The sequence below is a fragment of the Saimiri boliviensis genome, chromosome 4 (assembly GCF_048565385.1).
Source record: "Saimiri boliviensis isolate mSaiBol1 chromosome 4, mSaiBol1.pri, whole genome shotgun sequence".
NCBI classification, from domain to species: domain Eukaryota; kingdom Metazoa; phylum Chordata; class Mammalia; order Primates; family Cebidae; genus Saimiri; species Saimiri boliviensis.
The window spans coordinates 151,017,201-151,036,729 of record NC_133452.1 but is presented as its reverse complement, the minus strand read 5'-3'; the positions used below and the strand labels follow the sequence as shown (position 1 = coordinate 151,036,729).

Genomic DNA, 19,529 nt, shown 5'->3' with positions numbered 1-19,529 from the left:
AACACCCACCTATGAGTGAGAATATACGGTGTTTGATTTTCTGCTCTTGTGTCAGTTTGCTGAGAATGATGGTTTCCAGGTTCATCCATGTCCCTACAAAGGACGTGAACTCATCGTTTTTGATGGCTGCGTAATATTCCATGGTGTATATGTACCACATTTTCCCTATCCAGTCTATCATCGTTGGGCATTTGGGTTGGTTCCAGGTCTTTGCTATTGTAAACAGTGCTGCAATGAACATTCGTGTGCACGTGTCCTTGTAGTAGAATGATTTATAATCCTTTGGATATATACCCAGTAATGGGATTGCTGGGTCAAATGGGATTTCTATTTTTAGGTCCTTGAGGAATCGCCACACTGTCTTCCACAATGGTTGAATTAATTTACATTCCCACATATCAAAAAGCTCATCCACCATGATCAAGTAGGATTCATCCCGGGGATGCAAGGCTGGTTCAACATACGCAAGTCCATAAACGTAATTCACCACATAAACAGAACCAAAGACAAAAACCACATAATTATCTCAATTGATGCAGAGAAGTCTTTTGACAAAAATATCTTTTTAAGGATCGATCTATCTATCCATCTATTTATCTATTTATACTGACAGTAAACCTATCTTTTCAGTTTATAGATTATTTTTAAAGTATTGAAACAAATACTCTTTCACAAATCTTGTAATTTATTTTTAAAAACATGCTATTTTTCTTGGCAGTCAGCAGGTGATGAAAACAGAATTATTAAACTTTGACAAAAAGGATCAATCCTTAGACAAAGTCTGAGTTATGATAAAAAATCTAATGCACATAAATAATTTAAAGGAATCTTGCAAAAATTTTAACTATGTGAGGTCCTTCCAGTTTCTCTTTTGTTAGTTCTCTTTCTCTTTCTTTTCCCAAACTGGCAATATGTCAGGGAGACCTGGAGGTCTCAGGTTAAAATCCTCTGATTTCATGAAGACAAACCTTCAAATCTGTCCATTTCTTAAAGGCAAAGAAGCTCTACCATTTCTACTTAACTAAATCCCAATCTCAACTTAACCTTAAAAATGAAACACACTTGTTTTGCATGCAAGGTAAATGTATAGGCACGGATCCATTACTAAATCCTGATGTTCAAAAGTTTTAGTTCTCAGATCTATTTCAGGATGTTAATGCATATGATTTACAAGCATAACTCCTCAGGCTTCTCTGCTAATACATTCATGAGCCCATAGAGGGCATATTATCATTTTGCATATTGGATCAGCTAGTTTTACTTAAACGGTGCATATTAAGACAACTGGGAACTGTTTATAACATTTTATACACAATTTGGGAACTATTACCCATCATTACATTCATTTAGAATTGACTCTCCCGGCAGGCATCAGCACAACCAAGTTTGTTTTTTGTTTTTGTTTTTTTTTTTTTTTTGAGACGGAGTTTCGCTCTTGTTACCCAGGCTGGGGTGCAATGGCGCGATCTCGGCTCACCGCAACCTCCGTCTCCTGGGTTCAAGCAATTCTCCTGCCTCAGCCTCCCAAGTAGCTGGGACTACAGGCACGTGCCACCATGCCCAGCTAATTTTTTTGTATTTTTAGTAGAGACGGGGTTTCAACATGTTGATCAGGATGGTCTCGACCTCTTGACCTCGTGATCCACCCGCCTCGGCCTCCCAAAGTGCTGGGATTACAGGCGTGAGCCACTGCGCCCAGCCTCCAAGTTTGGTTTTTGACAGTTGCACATGATCAACCAATAGATCACACTGCTTTGATCTTATGTATATTTTCCAACAGAGAAAGAGTTTGGCCTTTTTCTCATGGTGCTTTTAAGCCTGAGGATAATACAAAGACACATGATGATCATAGGAAATGCTTTCTCCTAAAATTTTTCCTAGGTTTTGTTCACAAGTAAATAATGAGAGAGAGGTCTTTCCACACAGAGTACTGAAATAAAAAAAGGGAGCTGAGACATTTTCTTGTGAATAAATATTTGTAACTGTTAACCAAAAAAAAAGTGGACATGTATATAATGGTTTATAGTATATGCTGGCATTTTACCAAGTCATGAAAGAAACAGGGTAGCTGAGCTAATGGAGAAGGTATTTTTGCCTTTACCTGAAAAACAGTGTTGTTTGCTGAAAGAAATGAGCAATGTGCCACTGTGCTCTCCAAAAGGAACTTAGCTTAAACTGTATAAAAGAGGGAAAAGGCAGGTGACTCAGGAAGGCAAGGGCTCATTAGCTATAAGTGCATAGTTCAGTGTTAATTGTAAATACCAGCATATGCTTGATGACATAAAGAGATGTCCTAAGTATGGGTGGAGGAATGAATGAGTCAATAAAATCTTCGCAGTTCAAATCTAAATCAATCTGAATCCAGATTAATACTACAATCCATGTTGCTACCCCCTTGTCAGTTAATCACTTGTCAGTCACCCAGAATGAAACCTTCGGTGACAGCAGTCTTAGAAATTAAGGAGATTCTTCATGGATATTCTATGATAATCTATCTATGACTCAAGCATGATCAGGAGGATTAGGAAACACAAAGGTTTCAAACCAAAGTGAGAAGGAGGAGAGAAGACCAGAAGCAAGACAGTACTTCCCCAAAGCGGGGGGCACACTATTTATTGGATGTCAATTTCTAGGCTGCCAGGTTTCTGTTGAGAGGTGGCACTGAATCAGGAAAAGGGAGAGGCTGAACTTTTACGGGAGAAACTGACTTTCAGAATGCTACAGAGAAACCTTGAGAAAGACTTCTCAGCTACTGCAGGTCATAGTGGAGAGAGAGCAATGAACAGACTAGATTTGGAATGTGTAGTCATATGTTGCATTTCAAGTCCAGCCCCAAACCATTCTCCTTGTCCTCTTGTGGAAGGCATCCTCTTTTCAAGGTCACCCTTTCTTCTCAGTCAGGTGGACTTGAACCCTCTGCACTATCTTTGCTCATTCCTTCTGTACACAGTGCCAAGCCTTATTAATTTTTCTTACCAATTCTTCTCACATTTACGATGAAAAAATACACCAAAGTTGAGAGGTGGGATGAGATGGCATCCTCATTTCCTTCTTTAAAAAATGAATTAAAGTAACAACCTCTTTCATTAACGATTTTCACAACCAAAAATCCATCAACAGCATTTGTAATTTATTAAGCATCTGTCTTTGTTTATCACAGTGTTACTTGCATGAAATTTTCTACCAGTGGAACCACTTCTGATACAGTCTATCCCCTGATTCCATCATAAACCTTTCCTAGGAATTGATTATTCCACAAAGCCAACTAAGTTAGCTTGGATTACAAAGACAAAATCTTTCAGAGCGGTCAATCCTCAAAGTGATCAATACATTCTTTCGTTGGTAAAATGAGGGCCTTTCCTAACAGATGCTAAATTGTAGCTGGAAGATTATTCTGCAGAAGAAAGATAACATAGAAGAGGAAAAATGACACATTGGATTGAAGTGAGAGCTTGCCATGAGCATTTACCTTTCTAAGATATTAAATCTTGACCTGCAGCCAAGACAGGCTTAATCTTTCTCTGTAGCTACATCTTCTGTCAGCTTTGTTTTTCTCTCTCCCTCTCACTCTCCCTCTCCCTCTCTCGATTCCCTCCCCCAATTCCCCTTTCTTTCCTTCTTCCCTCCCTCCCTTCTTCCCTCCCTTCTTCCCTCCCTCCCTTCCTCCCTCCCTCCTCTCTTCCCCCTTCCCCCCTCCCCCTTCCCCCTTCCCTTCCCTTCCCTTTGCCCTGCCCTGCCCTGCCCTGCCTTACCCTGTTCTGCCCTGCCCTGCCCTTTCCTTCTTTCCCTCTCTCCCCCTCCCCCTCTATCTTTCTCTCTCTCTCCCCCTCCACTTTTTTTGGAGACTGTCACTGAGGCTGGAGTACGGTGGTGCAATCATGGCTCACTGCAGCCTGAACCTCCTGAGCTCAAAAGATCCTCCCACCTCAGCCTCCCTAATAGCTGGGACCACAGATGTGCACCACCACACCTGGCTAAGTTTTAAATTTTTTATGGAGATGGGGTCTCACCATGTTGCCCAGGCTGGTCTTGAACTCCTGGGCTCAAGTGATCCATCCTCTGGCCTCGTCCTCCCAAAATGCTGGGATTCCAGGTGTGAGCCACAGCACAAGGCCATCTGCTACCTTGGATACATGCTACCACTTCATGCTTATCTACTCCAGATGACTTACAGCTCCCCAACAGCACCATGCCTTGTCATGGCTTCCCACATGCCCTCTCCTTATTTCTTTCTGGAGCCTTTTTCTTCTTCTTATCATAGCAGTCTGAGTGCCATTTTGCAAGACACCTGCAGCACACCCTGACTGACAAGAGTTCCCTGCTCAGTCCTCTGTGCCACCTTGGAACTTACTGCTAACTGAACATTTATGGTAACATCTTGTAAGTATTTAAGTCTTTCTTTATGAAAGATTTCAAATACAAGACAAAAATGATGAATATAATGATCTCCACTGCATATTATTTAGGTTTAGAAATGTTAACATTGTGTCCTAGCTGCTTTAGTGTTTTAAAAATAATGTAAAGGAATACAAATTACAGATATAGCCAAACATCATCGATGCTCCCTTTCCCCACACCTTTTCCTGAAGGTGACTACGACCCTGACGTTGATGTTTGTGTATCCCGTGGTACTTTTAACAAGTAGATATGCATTTGCAGGCATTAATATAAAATTTTGCTTCATAGGCTTGCAATGTCCATAGGCGGTATCACACTTTAAGAATCATTTGTAACATTCTACATTTAATTCAAAATTATGTTTTAAGATTATTCCATGTTGGTTCATGTAAATCTAGTTCATTCGTATTTCCTGCTGCATTAGTATTCTAATACATGATTATATCACAAGATTCTTCAACCCTTACAGAGGGTTAGTTAGTTGTTATGTAAATTTTTGGCAATCACAAACAATCCTCCAGTGAGCATCCTAATCAATTCTCTTTTGTACCCTTGTGCAAAGGTTTCTCTAAAGAATGTAAGTAGAATTGAAATAGCTGTGTCATGGGGTATGCACAACTTTAGCTTAACTAGATATTGACAGTTAGTTCTTAAAGAGATTACCATCTCATCCACAGTGTATGAAAGTTTCCCTTTCCACCTCATCGTTACTTGGCATTTCCATTATTTTCATTTGAGTTTTCGGAATGCTGGGTGATTTAACTGCTATATATTGACTACCTGTTAGGTATTCAGGTTTCTCTGTCTACAAATTACTTGCTCATATTTTGCCCACTTGTTTATTAAATTTTCTTTTTTCTCACGGATTCATATAGACTCCTTTTTCTTCTGGTATAACCATTGTTTTTGAGCTTTATGCGTAGTGCCAGTCTTTCAGTCATAGTTTTGTTTGGGAGCCCTTCGTCACATAAAGATTTTTTTAAGGTCAAACTTACCAATTGTTTACTTGATGTTTTGTACTGTTTGGGGACTTTTTCTTTTCAAGACCAGATCTCACTCTGTCACCAAGGCTAGAATGCAGTGGCAAGATCATAGCTCATAGAGCCTTGCACTCCAGGGTACAGGCAATCCTCTTGCCTCAAACTCTCCAGTAAGGTGGGACCACAGGTATACGCTACCACGCCTGGCTCATCTTTCTTTAAGTAGAGATGAGGTCTCACTATGTTGTCCAGGCTGGTCTCTAACTACTGAGGTCAAGTGATCCTTCTGCCTCAGCCTCCCAAAGTGCTGGGATTATAGGCATGAGCCACTGTGCCCATTCTGTTTTTGGAATTTTAAATAAATTACTTTCTGTGATGAGGTTATACAATCTTCACCTATATTCTCTTTTAAAGTTTCAATGCTTTGCTTACTTAGGTTGTTAACCTGTCTGGAATTTGTTTTTATATATGATGTGAGCCAGAAAGCAAATTTATTTTTTATAATACAGAGAATAATTTTTTTCCTGAGTACTGCTTATTGCATAGATTATTTTTTCTGTATTGATTTATAAAGCTACTTTTGTGATATACCAATGTACAGAGTTATACTGAATATTTTAAATATATTTTTATGCATAAGTTCTGGTGTTATTTGCAAACTAGGGTAACTATAGTTAATAATAATGTGTTGCATATGTCAAAATTGCTAGAAGGGAGGATTTTGAGTATTCTTGCCACAAAGAAATAATAAATGTTTGAGGTGATAGACATGCTAATTATCCTGATTTAATCATCATGTAATGTATAAGTGTATTGAAACATCTCACATCCCATAAATATAGGCAATTACTATGTGTCAATTAAAAACAAAATAAAACTTGAAAAAATAGCAGGCAGAAGAAATTGAATAAAAAACTCTCTTTTCCCCATCCCCCATATATTTATATATAAATATGTATATAATATATATTTACTTTAAATATATATTTACTTATATATAAACATATAATATATAAATATATAATATAGATTTACTTATATACTAATATATAATATACACTTACTTATATATTATATATTTACTTATATATAAATGTATTATATATTTATTATATAATAAATCATATATAAATATATTATAAATTTATAATACATTTATAATTTTTTTTTGAGACGGAGTTTTGCTCTTGTTGCCCAGGCTGGAGTGCAATGGCAAGATCTCAGCTCACTGCAAACTCTGCCTCCTGGGTTTAAGCGATTATCCTGCCTGAGCCTCCCGAGTAGCTGGGATTACAGGTATGAGCCACCCCATGCCTGGCTAATTTTGTATTTTTAGTAGAGGCAGGGTTTTTCCATGTTGGTCAGGCTGGTCTCAAACTCCCAACCTCAGGTGATCCACCCATCTGGGCCTCCCAAAGTGCTGGACTACAGGTGTGAGCCACTGCACCCAGCCATACATTTATAAATTTAAAGATTTATTAAATAGCTTTCTGGCTTGGGCTAAAATATTATATTTAGAATTTCTGCATTTAATTTATGTTCATAAATTACATTGATCTGCTTGTTTTCTCTCTTATATGGTCCTTCTCCAGTTTTAAAATCAAGCGTTGTATTACTCTAAATAAAAAGATTTGTTAAACATTCCTTCTCCTTCCATTGTCTTGAAAAGTTTCTATAAAATAGAGGTCACATATTTAGTCTCTGGAATAGCTTATATGATTAAGACTAACCCTTCTTAAATGTTTTTTAAAACTTATTAGCCCCATTGATTTTTGATTGGCAGAGGTTTTTTTTTGTTTTTTTTTTGTTTGTTTGTTTGTTTTACTGTAGGTTTGATTTCTTCAATGATTGTAGTGATTTGTTTTCTATTGCTTCCTCAGCCAATATTGGTAGTTTATAGTTTATCCAGAAAATTCGCCATTTTATTTACGTTTTCCAATTTGCTTGCATGAAGTTGGTCATAATATTTCCTTTAGCTATTTTAAAACGATCTGTTAACTGTGCTCCTCTAATAGTCTGTTTGTAACTTCTTCTGTTTTGTTTTTGATGGCTCTTGTCAGAGATTTGCCTATGCTGTTCACATTTTCAAAAGAAGAAAGTTTTTATTTTCTCTGATTTTTGAGTGTCAATTGTATCTTAGATTTCCTTTCCATTAATTTCATCTCTTATTTCTATAATTTGTTTCTTCAGTCTTTGGGATAGTGCTGCTGTATCTTTTCTTATTTATTGAGTTGACTGTGTGGCTAATTCACTTTAAATATTACTTGTTTTCTAACATATGTATTCAAGGCTACAGATTTCCCTCAAAGCACTACTTGCAAATCTCATGTATTTTGTAAGTGGTTTTAAATTATTGCTCAGTTCTAAATATTTCATATTTAGAAATGATTTACTTTCGGTTGGGTGCAGTAGCTCACGCCCGTAATCCCAGCACTTTGGAAGGCCTAGGCAGACAGATCACAAGGTCAGGCAATCGAGACCATCCTGGCCAACATGGTGAAATCCCGTCTCTATTATAAACACAAAAAGTAGCTGGGTGTGGTCCCAGCTACTCTGGAGGCTGAGGCAGGAGAATCACTTGAATCCAGGAGCAGAGGTTGCAGTGAGCCGAGATCACATCACTGCACTCCAGTCTGGTGACAGAGTCAGACTCCATCTCAAAAAAAAAAAAAATTACTTTTGATGTACAAAATTCTGAGGTATTCATCTAATTCCAAACATACGTTTTGAGCAATATCTGTGACATATATATATATATATATATATATATATATATATATAGTTTCATTATATTTTAGAGAAAATACTTTATATATTAATAGTTTGGAATATACTTTTTAATAATCTAGCTTGTAATTCATTTTCTTAATGGTCCATACATTATTTCAAAGAATATGTAGTCTTCAATTGTTAATGTGTACAATAAAGAAAACACGTTACTTAAGTTATTCTAAGCTAACCTATCAGTTAACTGTGTTTTAAAAAAATCTTCATTTGTAATTTTGAATTAGTTTTCCCTTGTAATTCTAATAATCATACATTTTGTATTTGAAGATTATTTTTTTTAATTTTTACATCTTCCTAAGAAATATTCCATTTATCATTAAGTATTAATAAAATCATTAAGTACTAATCATTTACCATTAAGTATTAAGCAATGATACATAATTATTTATCTATAATCATTTACCATTAAGTATTAATATGTAATTAAGTATTAATGAGTATCATTAAATAATAATTTTCCTTAACTTTAATAATGTTGTTAGCTTTAAAATCTATTTTATTTAATAGTAATATTGGTATGCTAGTTTGATTTACTTTTGGTTAATATTTGCCTGTTTTATCATTGGTGCACCAAGTTTTTTCTCTTTTAGCAGAGGTTCAATCTATTTATAGTTGTTGTGACACCTTTGTATCATATTATTTTGGTTTTCTATTTGTCTTTGCACCTCTTGGTCTCTGACTGATGGAGTTTTCTTTATTCTTTCTTTTCACTTCTTCTAATTTGGAAGTTACATATTTTGTTTCTTTCTTTTTCTTTTTTTTTTTTTTTTAGTAGTTGTCATTAAAACTTTAGCATATTCTTGTGTCTTATGTATCTGGCCAATATATCCTGAACAGGCCCAGATCCTCAAATCTGATTACTCCTCTTTGTTACTTAGGTCTACCTTGTTTGTAACCCCACCCCTTTAAAAAACATTCCATCATTGTTTTATGTTGTTTTACGAACATATTTATCAATTTCACCTCTGCTTCTTTAATCTCACTCCTTCTTTATTGGTTCAGTTTTCTTCTTTCTGAATAACAGGTGATTTGTTCATTTAGTGAGGGTCTATGATTAACAAACTCAGACCCTGAGTTTACTAGCATGAATCTTTATATATTTTAATTATTATCTAATAAATGTATGTAAGTAGTTAAAAATTTAAATAGTGCTAAAAGTAGTAGTCTCCTGTCCCTCACTTCCCCAAAGATAACAATTTCCAACCATTTTTTCTTTCTGACCTATTCTTTATGGTATTTAGCTCCAAGTTTCTAAATAGTATAATATATTCTTAATTCATTAATTTATAAAACTATTTATTAGCTATATATTATAGAAGACTGAGCTCTCTTAAACCTTCCTATCCCCCTTTCCTCCTCCATTTAATATCATATTTTGTTAAATATTCCATTTTTACATATTTCGATTTTTGTTAAAAATGGTTCTTTGGAATTCTATGATTACATTTCCTATTTTAAACAACTTTTCATTTTCCTGGAGTTAATAATCACTTAAATTTTTTACCTGAGTCTTCTTTGAACTGATCTCTAATTTTTTCCACACCCTCAACAGCTTCTCAGTATAACAACACCCCAGTCAGCCAAATCTTTCAGACAGGGTGCCTCATTTTGGAGCTACAATTATGTGCCTAAATCCAGATGCTTTTGGATTTAACTTCTCCAAGGGGGAAAAATCCTATCTCTTGAGGGAGTGATATAGAAGTTGCTTTATACCATCCCCTGTTACTATCACATCATTTTTCATCTCATTTCTCAGGGCTTCATTATGACTGATTTTCTTTGATCTTCCAGTTTGTTAATTGTTTCTTTGACAGTGTCCATTCTGCTATTTAGTCAGTGTTTAATTTCAAATACTATATTTTTCATTTCTAGATATTATATTTATTTCTTTTCTAGTCTGTCTTTTTTTGCTGTTGTTTTTCATGATGGCTTCTTTTTCACTATGGCTTCTATTTACGCTTTTATTTATTTTCTTATTGTAAGAATATGTATTGATGACAAATGAAGCTGCTCACTTTATTGTAGTCTGTTTCTTCCTGTGATTTGGAATTCTTTCATTGTGAGTTTAAACTTAACAGGATGATTTTCCACTCCTTATAGAGGATTTTTTATTTGCTTCCATCAATATCCCAATGACTCTAATGGCCTAGAGAGGAAAAAATATGTTCACTTTAAGCTCCAGGATTCCCAAATCCTCTGGGTACTAAAAATCTGGAGCCCACAGGCTTTCAGTTTCAATTTCTCATAGGGACTTTCCTGCCTCTACCAAGATCTTCTGGGCTTATAGCTCCTTGCTATTTTCCTGACCTTATAAAGTTTTTGTTTTGTCTTCTTTTCCTGTTTCCAGGTTTATCTATGGGCAGAGCTCAGAGGAGGCTTCACTTAATCAGATTCTTAGCTAATGGCTTTAAGCACATGCAAGCCTGTTATATCTCTGTCCTTAAATTGAGAATTGAAACTCCAGCCCGTAGTGTCTCAGGTCAGACACCCCACAGTAAAGTCAGTTCAGTCTACTATGCTGTTGAAAGTTCTTCTGATTATTTATTTACATGTCTGTCTCTCTCAACTAATGAGTGAGCATCTCAAAGGCAAGAACCAACTTATTCATCATTATTTCTTTCTGCTCTACTATCCTAGCTCCTAGCATAAAACCTGGCAGAGAGTAAACATTGATATAAGAGCTACAAATAAATTATTTAGGCAGATAGTAAGGGTAAGAGAGTCCTCAGTAAGATTTCCTTTTCATAAAAAGCAGCCCCCAAATCATTTCTTTTCTAACAAAAAGCAGCTTGAAAACAAGCTGGCAGCTGTGCCAATAGTTAAAGGCTACAGTGGGGGCTAGGCATGTTCAACATGGAGGCTCTATCTTTTTCCTTTGTCAACCACGTATGCAGTAAAGAAGCAGGCAACATGGGCCTGGTGTGGTGGCTCATGCCTGTTATCCCAGCACTTTGGGAGGCCAAGGTGAACGGATCACCTGAGGTCAGGAGTTCGAGACAAGCCTGGCCAACATGGTGGAACCCCATCTCTAATAAAAATACCAAAAATTAGCCAGATGTAAGGGCGGGTGCCTGTAATCCCAGCTACTCAGGAGGCTGAGACAGAAGTATAGCTTGAACCTCGGAGGTGGGAGGCGGAGGTTGCAGTAAGCCCAGATTCAGCCATAGCAATGCAACCTGGGCAATAAGAGTGAAGCTCCCTCTAGACAACAACCAAAGAAGCAGGCAACTTGGCCCCAGCCAGGTAGAGAACCATTTGCCTTATAAAAGATTAAAGTTGGTGGCCAGCTCCTTCCCGCTTTATGTAAATGACACACACCTGGTCTGACCAATCTTTTGGGCCCTATGTAAATCAGATGCTGCCTTCTCAAGCTCATCTATAAAACCCCCGTGCATATCAACACAGAACCAGAAGACCCACTTGGGAGCCCCTCTCTCTGCAGGAGAGAGAGCTTTTCTCTTTTCCTTCTTTTGCCTATTAAACATCTGCTCTTAAACTCATTCCTTGCATGCATCTGTGTCCTCAATTTCCTTGGTGTAAGGCAATAAAAAATGCCACCACTTCAACATTTAGTAAATGAGTGAAGTAATTTAGGTGAATTTGACATATACTGAAAAGTTCTGTACAACTTGTCACTTGCAACATAACGTAGACTATATCCAAGACACAGATAAGAGATATGTCAGAGAATAAAGAGGGTTGGAGAGCAATAATTGGGAGATGTCTGTGGAACCTGATTGTTCTGACCTCTTCTTCAACTGGTTTTCTTCCTCACTGTTTGAACATTGTTTAAATTAACTAATTAACAGTATATTAAGACCCAAGAATAGCACTCAGAGGCTATATTTAGCTTCTGGCTACCTGGTTATGCCATGCACTGAAATGAGGCAAGAAGCTTCTTGACAATTTAATTAACATCTTTCTAGATTTTCAATTTCTTAAAAATAGAAGGGGCTTCACTTTCAATTTATTTACAGCTCAAGAGGAGGGAACTCTGATTTCTCCTTCAACATTTATCACGGAGGGATTTGGGTAGGGGATTGGAGGAGGGAGGAGGAAGGAAGAAAGGCCTTATTTTCTATTCAGCTAAAGCTCATCCTTCTTTGCAGCTTCCTTTAAGTCAGTGGTTTAACTTTGGGACGTGGTAAAATAACAATGTGTGTGTTATCAGTGGATTTGGCGTGTAAGAAAACAGCAGATGCTAATTAGGATTTTGAAAGACCTTTCATAATAGAAAAAAAAAAGACACAGAAACATACTTATGCCAGTGCCATAATTGAGTAAGGCTGTGTATTCTGATTGGAAATTTGCAAGGCTTATCACATTGAATACTTGACATTTTCATTATTTCATGTCTTAAGCAAGCTTTAAATAAAGTGTGTTTAGAAAGTATTGTGCATGTGATCTCCCCCTTCACAACCACAAAATCATTGTGGTTTTATCTAATTAAACTACTTCCATTTCTTCTTTGGTGCCCGCCTTAAGAGTGCTGGCCTCTCTCAATAATGGTCCTCATCATCCAGCTTATTTCTCCACACACCAACAAAATGCTGATGAGGAAGTTTCAGTTCAGCTATAGGTTTTTTTTTTTTTTTTTTTAGAAGAAAATGATGTAGCACAGGACTTTGTAAGAGAAGAATAAACCAAAAAGTAGAGGGGAATATTTTTAATGACATCAGAGAAACTGCAGAAGACCTCACTGTTTGAACATTGTTTAAATTAAATAATTTCCTGCTTTTCTGTATCATTGGCTTCTTTAGAAAGTATTCAGTTGGGCAGGTATTTGTGGTGTAATGGAATGAGCTGTTGCAATCACTAGGCACTGATGTATTGATCAGCTCTGTAAGGGGAAAATTTTCCAGCATGGGGTAGTCCTGTGGAGATACAAGCTAAACATACCCATCTACAGCCCTGCAAACCAGGGCCACCTCTTGGGTGTCAGGGTCCTTGTCTATAGAAGCAATTTGTGTCACCCTGGGTCAGTGTGTTAGCACCTATCTCACCTGATTTACAGAAGAAATAGCATCCTGGTCATCACGGTAGTCTGCCTGGCAGGCTACCCTCCTGGAACAAGGGACAGGGCATAGCGATACGGACAGGAGGCAGGGAAATACTGGGTAGAAGAGGGCGGTTCCCTGGCAAAGGCCCCACCCTCAAGCCTGGAAACTGTGGCCCTAAATGAAAAAAGTTATCCCTGTTTTCCTGCCCAGATGTTGCCTTTTTGGCCTGCCTCACGACCCTATGCTATGCCCATATAAACCCTAGACCACAGCTGGCAAAGAGACAAGTGGCTAAACATCAAGAGAAGAAGAAGCAACTGAGCACTGGAGACTACAGATGGACATGGCTAAACTTCAGATGGCATGACTGCAGAGAGGACCCAGCTGTCTCTGGGAAAGAGACATCAGCTTCATCCGGCACCACCCCCTTTCCAGCTCTCTTTCCGCTGAGAGCCACTTCCAGTGCTTAATAGAATCCTCTGCATTCATCATCTTTCAAACCATTTGTGTAACCTGATTCTTCCTGGATCACAAACAAGAACTTGGGTGTCAAACAGGCAGGTGCAGAGGCTGTCACCCTGACCTACCACTGAGCTGTCAACACTTAGCCATCCATAGACAGCAAAGCTAAAATTGTAGCTAAAATTGTAGCACATCCCCAGAATACTGCCATGGGGCTGGAGCCCAAAAGTGCTCTCACCAGCCCTAGCATCCATTCTCCTGCATGATCCCTCCCTTGAGGGATTGAGCCTAGCGGGTTTGAGTGAGTGAAATTCATCCCTGCTGGTACTGAAGTGGCCAGCTGGACCCAGGGCTGGTGCACTCCACTTCCCACCGCCAAAAGGGTCAGTGGTACTCTCCAGTGTCAATAGGGCCCAAGGCCAACCACAGGTAGGAGTGCTGAGCTCCTTGGGACATCTGATCAACTCCCAAGGCTGGGGGGTGGGGTGCAATGGAGTTGGAAGGTTGAAGAGTATCCCAAAAAGAAGAAACAGGGGTCTGGGGTCTAAGGGTGGCACAGGGCTGGTCTGGGCCAAGGTCTCCTGGCTATGAGAACTACTGCTTTGCCATCCAGGCATCTCATAAGGCCTTAGGAAACATCAAGATAAACTCTCCAAAGTGGGAGTTCCAGGGATGAGGTGATGAGTGGATATAGGGCCTGGGTCAGACACTCTGAGGTTGGTGTTGGAATGAGCAAAAAACCCAACATCTATCTTGCTGTCCTGCCAGACTGTATGTTGCTATAACCTGCTACTCAGATAGCACCTCCTGGATGAAACTTTCTTGACTACCGAGGCAGTTATTCACTCTTCCCTTGGTGCCCCTGCAGCATGTTCTTCATGGCTCATCTCTCACTTGGCTTTGTGAATATGTGTTTCTATCTCTGTCTCCCCCTGTAGACTTTAAGATTCTGTGGAAAGCAATTATATCTTTATATTTCTGCCTTTAGTTCCTGAACACTTGAATAGCAGTGATGCTTGGAAAATTAATGAATAAATGGTTTGCCTGCCTGAAAGTCACCTTTTGTATTAGCATTTCATAGGCAGATTACTAATAACCATGTATAGGAGGCAAAGTTCTGAGATAGGCATTATGATGCCAGAGTAAATATTCATCCTGAGTAGTTAAATACAGTAATTTCCTTTTTGAACCTTTGTTGCAGCAACAGGTGAAGCAAGATACACATTGTTCTAGGAGATCTGTATTTCTTAGAGGACTCTGCCAAGTTCAAAAATGTATAGGAGCTTTACGGTCTAGTCACACTGGTGGTATCTTGCACCTAAATCCTGCTTTCACATCTGTTATCTCTTTGATCCTCTCATAACCCCTGTGAGATGAATAGACTCTTACTGTGATCATCACTTTACAGCAAGAGACAGCAAGGCGGACTGGTTAAGTAATGCATTTCTGGCCCCACATATCAGGGTGGTGCTGAAATTCGAACATGACTATCTTGGCCAACCAGTGTTTTTGCCACCATCCATTTACCACTATGATGCTGGCCAAATTGTTTAACCTCTTAGCTTCAGGTTTCTTATCTGAAAAGAGGAATAATATCCCCTACACAGCAGGAGGTAAGATCAAGAAATTTAAAGGATGCTGAGGTACTTTGCAAACATCATCCTTTTGCATCTTGATGGTTTTCCATGATTGCCTGATGGGCATATCTTCATTCACAATGCATCGCCTCTATTAGCATCGCTGACAACTTTGTAGCCAAGGATCAAAGGGGAGCCTCTGGTTCAATACTTCATTATGAATACTTAACATGGCATCCATGCAGTTTTCACACCCTTCTGCTACCTGTCCGTGGTAATTGGTGATCAGTGTGATATGGCTTCATGCTACATAATACTTCGAGAGGATTTCTAGGTCAGCTCCAGCAATCAGCCTGGATGAAGACTATTTAATTTATAATTGCTTATGACAATTCTCCCATCTTTTAAGAAGCTCTGAAGGAAACGGTACTCATTTCTCTACGTCATTTGCCTCCCAATATATACTGCAAATGGATCTCAAGATATTCAATTTCCAATACTAGTTCACATGGATGACCTTAGTTGGCTGCCACATGATATGTATAAGATTAGAGTTGAAGGCCCGCCCCTGTGAGATAAGTTGACTCGTTCCCATGTCCACAGGCAGGTCAACCCTCTTAGAAATGCACACCAGTGGCTGCCAGGGGCCTCAGCAGGAGAGTGCAAGTGGCTAGTCCAATCTAGGACAAGCACTGTAAAATCCACAGCATCCATATAGTCATGGCGGGGACTGATGCTGCCGTTTTCATGTAAGTGAGATTCTCTGGCAATTTATAGTTAGCATCAGGACTTTACACTTCTGCTCTGCAGTAGAAACACCATTAACCTTTCCCTCTTATTCTAGCAAATCTTCACCCTTCTATTGATTTTGAAATTTTAAAATGGGCGACCTCTGCTGCTGTATTCCTACTGCTTCCACTGTCAGCACCCCACAAACAGACAAGCGCCTCTCCTGCTGGACTTCCCTAAACACCGCTGCTGAATGAGCTTTATTTGCTCAAGAACTATCTTTAACCCATCATTCTGCTTGAAGATCTCTGCTGGTGTACACAATCAAGTCCAAAGCCATCCTTCTGGAACTAGAAGCTGCCTTAATCTGCCATGGTGTCACCTGTGCCTCCCCAGATCTCTTCACTTCCAAACAGAGACATTCGTCTTCAGCACTTTGCTTCTGCTCATGCTTTGCTTCAGCTAAAATGCCTTCTCCTATCTAACGATTACAAATTGTTCCAAGGTGAGCTCTGATCATGTCTTTCTACAGAGCCTTTCATTAACGTTCTGGTCTGCAATAGTATTTTCTTTTCTGACTGGTTGTATATACTAATGCAATGTATTTTGGAGCTGAATTGGATACTGTTTTGTGCTGTTCTCTAAGTGTTTCAATGGATAAAGTCATTCTGATGTAAAAAGGCCTTTCTTATCTCCCACTCACCTACAGAATAAAATAAAAATCCTTAAGAGTCTGGATCTTTCTCAGCCCAGTCACAATAGATTATTGGCTATAATCATAACATTCCATATTACATTTCTTTTAAAATCATATACACATATATATGTGTGTGTGTGTGTGTGTGTGTGTGTATATATATATATATATATATATATATATATATAATCTGATTGTGAATACAGCACATTCCTATTGTAAAAAAATGCATAAATGACAGTCTTATATAAAGTAGGAAACATTTACAAATCAACCACTCTGAGGCAGCTCCTATTAGCATCTAGGTGTCTTTCAGATGCGTTTCTTACCAAACCATAAGCTATCACTTTTTTAAGCCTTTGCTTACCTCATTCTCTCTGAACTATATTACCCTCTGAGTCCTCTCTGATAAGCATACTGATGGATCACGAACTGCTCAAATACCACCTCCCCTTTGAAGCTCCCCATACATCCGTCCTCACAGGTAAGATGGATCCCCCTCCCCACCAATCCTCCATAGGTGTCTTCTATGCTGGCATCGTGGGGTCTGGCATGCATGTGCACATCTATCTGGCACACACACATATCTGTCATCCCAACGAGACTGGGAGCTCTCTAATGGCAAAGTGTGTTTCATCCATCCATTTCTTTAGCATGCTGCCTAGCATAGAGCTGGCATCAAACAACCACTGAAGGAATGGGAATAATGAACACAAGAGCATTACATAAGGCTTTTCAACTAGTGAACTGAAGACCAAAACCATGCAGTAGTAGGCACATGGCACTCCGTGAATACTTGTCAATTTTATCTGCTGTGTTTCTAGCACATCAGATCTTTTATGTTAGAACTGTTGCCCATTTAGGAATGAAAGGTCTGAAAAGACTCTAGGCAATACTTTTTCAGCTCCAAAATACACAACTATGTGTGTCACCAGTGCAAGGTCCTGGGATGCCCATGCGGACATCATCTAGATCAAGAAAACAAACTTTGCCAGCCTATCTGAAGCCCCCACTAATGCCTCATTCCAAACTTTACCCACCCCTTCTCCTGAAAGCTCAGGGCAAGTTGTTTCTAACATTATAGTTTAGTTTAACATGTTTTTAGGCTGGGCGTGGCAGCTCCCACCTATAATCCCAGCACTTTGGGAGGCTGAGGTGGGTGGATCACCTGAGGTCAGGAGTTCAAGATCAGCCTGGCCAACATGGTGAAACTCTGACTCTACTAAAAATACAAAAATTAGCTTGGCATGGTGGCAGGCGCCTGTAATCCCAGCTACTTGGGAGGCTGAGACAGGAGAATCACTTGAACCCAGAAGGTGAAGGTTGCAGTGAGTCGAGATTGTGCTATTACACCCCAGCCTGGGTGACAAGAGTGAAACTGTCTCAAAAAAAAAAAAAAAAAAAAAAAAAAAAAAAAAAAGCATGTTTTTAAACTTAATATAAATTGAATTATACAGTATGTATTCTACTTTCTTTACCTTAATACTATGTTTACGATATTCATCTATATAGTTGTGATTTTGTTACCTCTATTTCTGTGAATTATACCATTGCATGATTATATCATAATGAATTCATCCATTCTGTTCTTTTTTTTTTTTTTTTTTTTTTTTTTTTGAGACAGACTCTCATTCCATCACCAGGCACCAGGCTGGAGTGCAGTGGAGTGACCTTCACTCACTGCAACCTCCACCTCCTGGGTTCAAACAATTCTCCTGCCTCAGCCTCCCCAGTAGCTGGGACTACAGGCATGTGCCATGACGCCCAGCTAATTTTTTTGTATTTTTAGTAGAGATGGGGTTTCACCATGTTGGCCAGGATGGTCTCGATCTTTTGACCTCGTGATCTGCCCGCCTTGGCCTCCCAAAGTTCTGAGATTACAGGCATGAGCCACCACACCCGGCCTCCATTCTGTTCTTAATGAACATTGAGTCGTTTCCAGGTTTTAGCTTTTATAAAAAATAATATTAACTTTCATGTTTGTGTTTGTATATGTGTGTGCATAACTTTGTGTATAGATATATATATATATATATGTATACATATATAATTTAATTAGTAGTACTTTACAAACTTCTGATGATGCAGCATGGTCAACATAAACAGTAGACACATTTAAATACATTCAAGTACAAAGAAACTTGGTTTTTCATTGGGAAGAAAATTACAGGAGGCACTTAACTAGAATACAGGAGATCCAACTGCATCTACCTTCAGTCAGTTTTAAACCTATGTCTGCTACTTGAGCCCATGCAAAACTGGTCTCTACAGGTTAATTTCTCAACTGGAGTAAGACCTTAGGCTTATATTTTTCCTATGGTTCAAGGAAATTGAACCATAGAAAATTTGAATTATTGAGATAATTTATGGAGATAAGTTGTGAAATAGAGAAATTATAAACAGTATTTTTCAAAGTGCTTCTTAAAGAATCAACATATAATGATGATAATGCATATGAACCTCATATTCTATTAATAAAACATCAATTTTAGTTGGTTTCAGTTGGATGAATTGTCACTATATATACTCATGGAATACTGTGATTTAGATGATTTTAACTTAAGGGACAACCCGGCTTTTGCCAAGTATAGAACCAGTTCCAAAACTTGTAAGTGAGAAGTTTCAAACTCAAAATAGCTATTTTAGTCATTTGGTCTTGCTCCAATTTTGTTCTTACATTTCCATGAATGTGCTATAAAAATCTCATGGGTTTCCTGTTTATTAACTGTATGTTCTGAAACTATGACTGATGAATACTCCAGTATTATAGATTCATCATTTTTCCTTATGAAGTAAACTGCTCAGTCAGAGGAGGTGTAGACAGCATGACCCATCCCCTCCCCAGTAATGATCCCAAAATTATTTAGTAACTAGTGTTAGCTAATATCCTATAAATGAA

General features: G+C 38.4%; 1 protein-coding gene across 11 annotated transcripts in view; it reads right to left on the bottom strand.

Moving 5' to 3' along the window:
- Window positions 1-19,529, bottom strand: part of PHACTR1 (phosphatase and actin regulator 1) — a 600,452-nt gene that overhangs the window by 305,813 nt on the left and 275,110 nt on the right. The gene's annotated exons all lie outside the window — the stretch shown is intronic.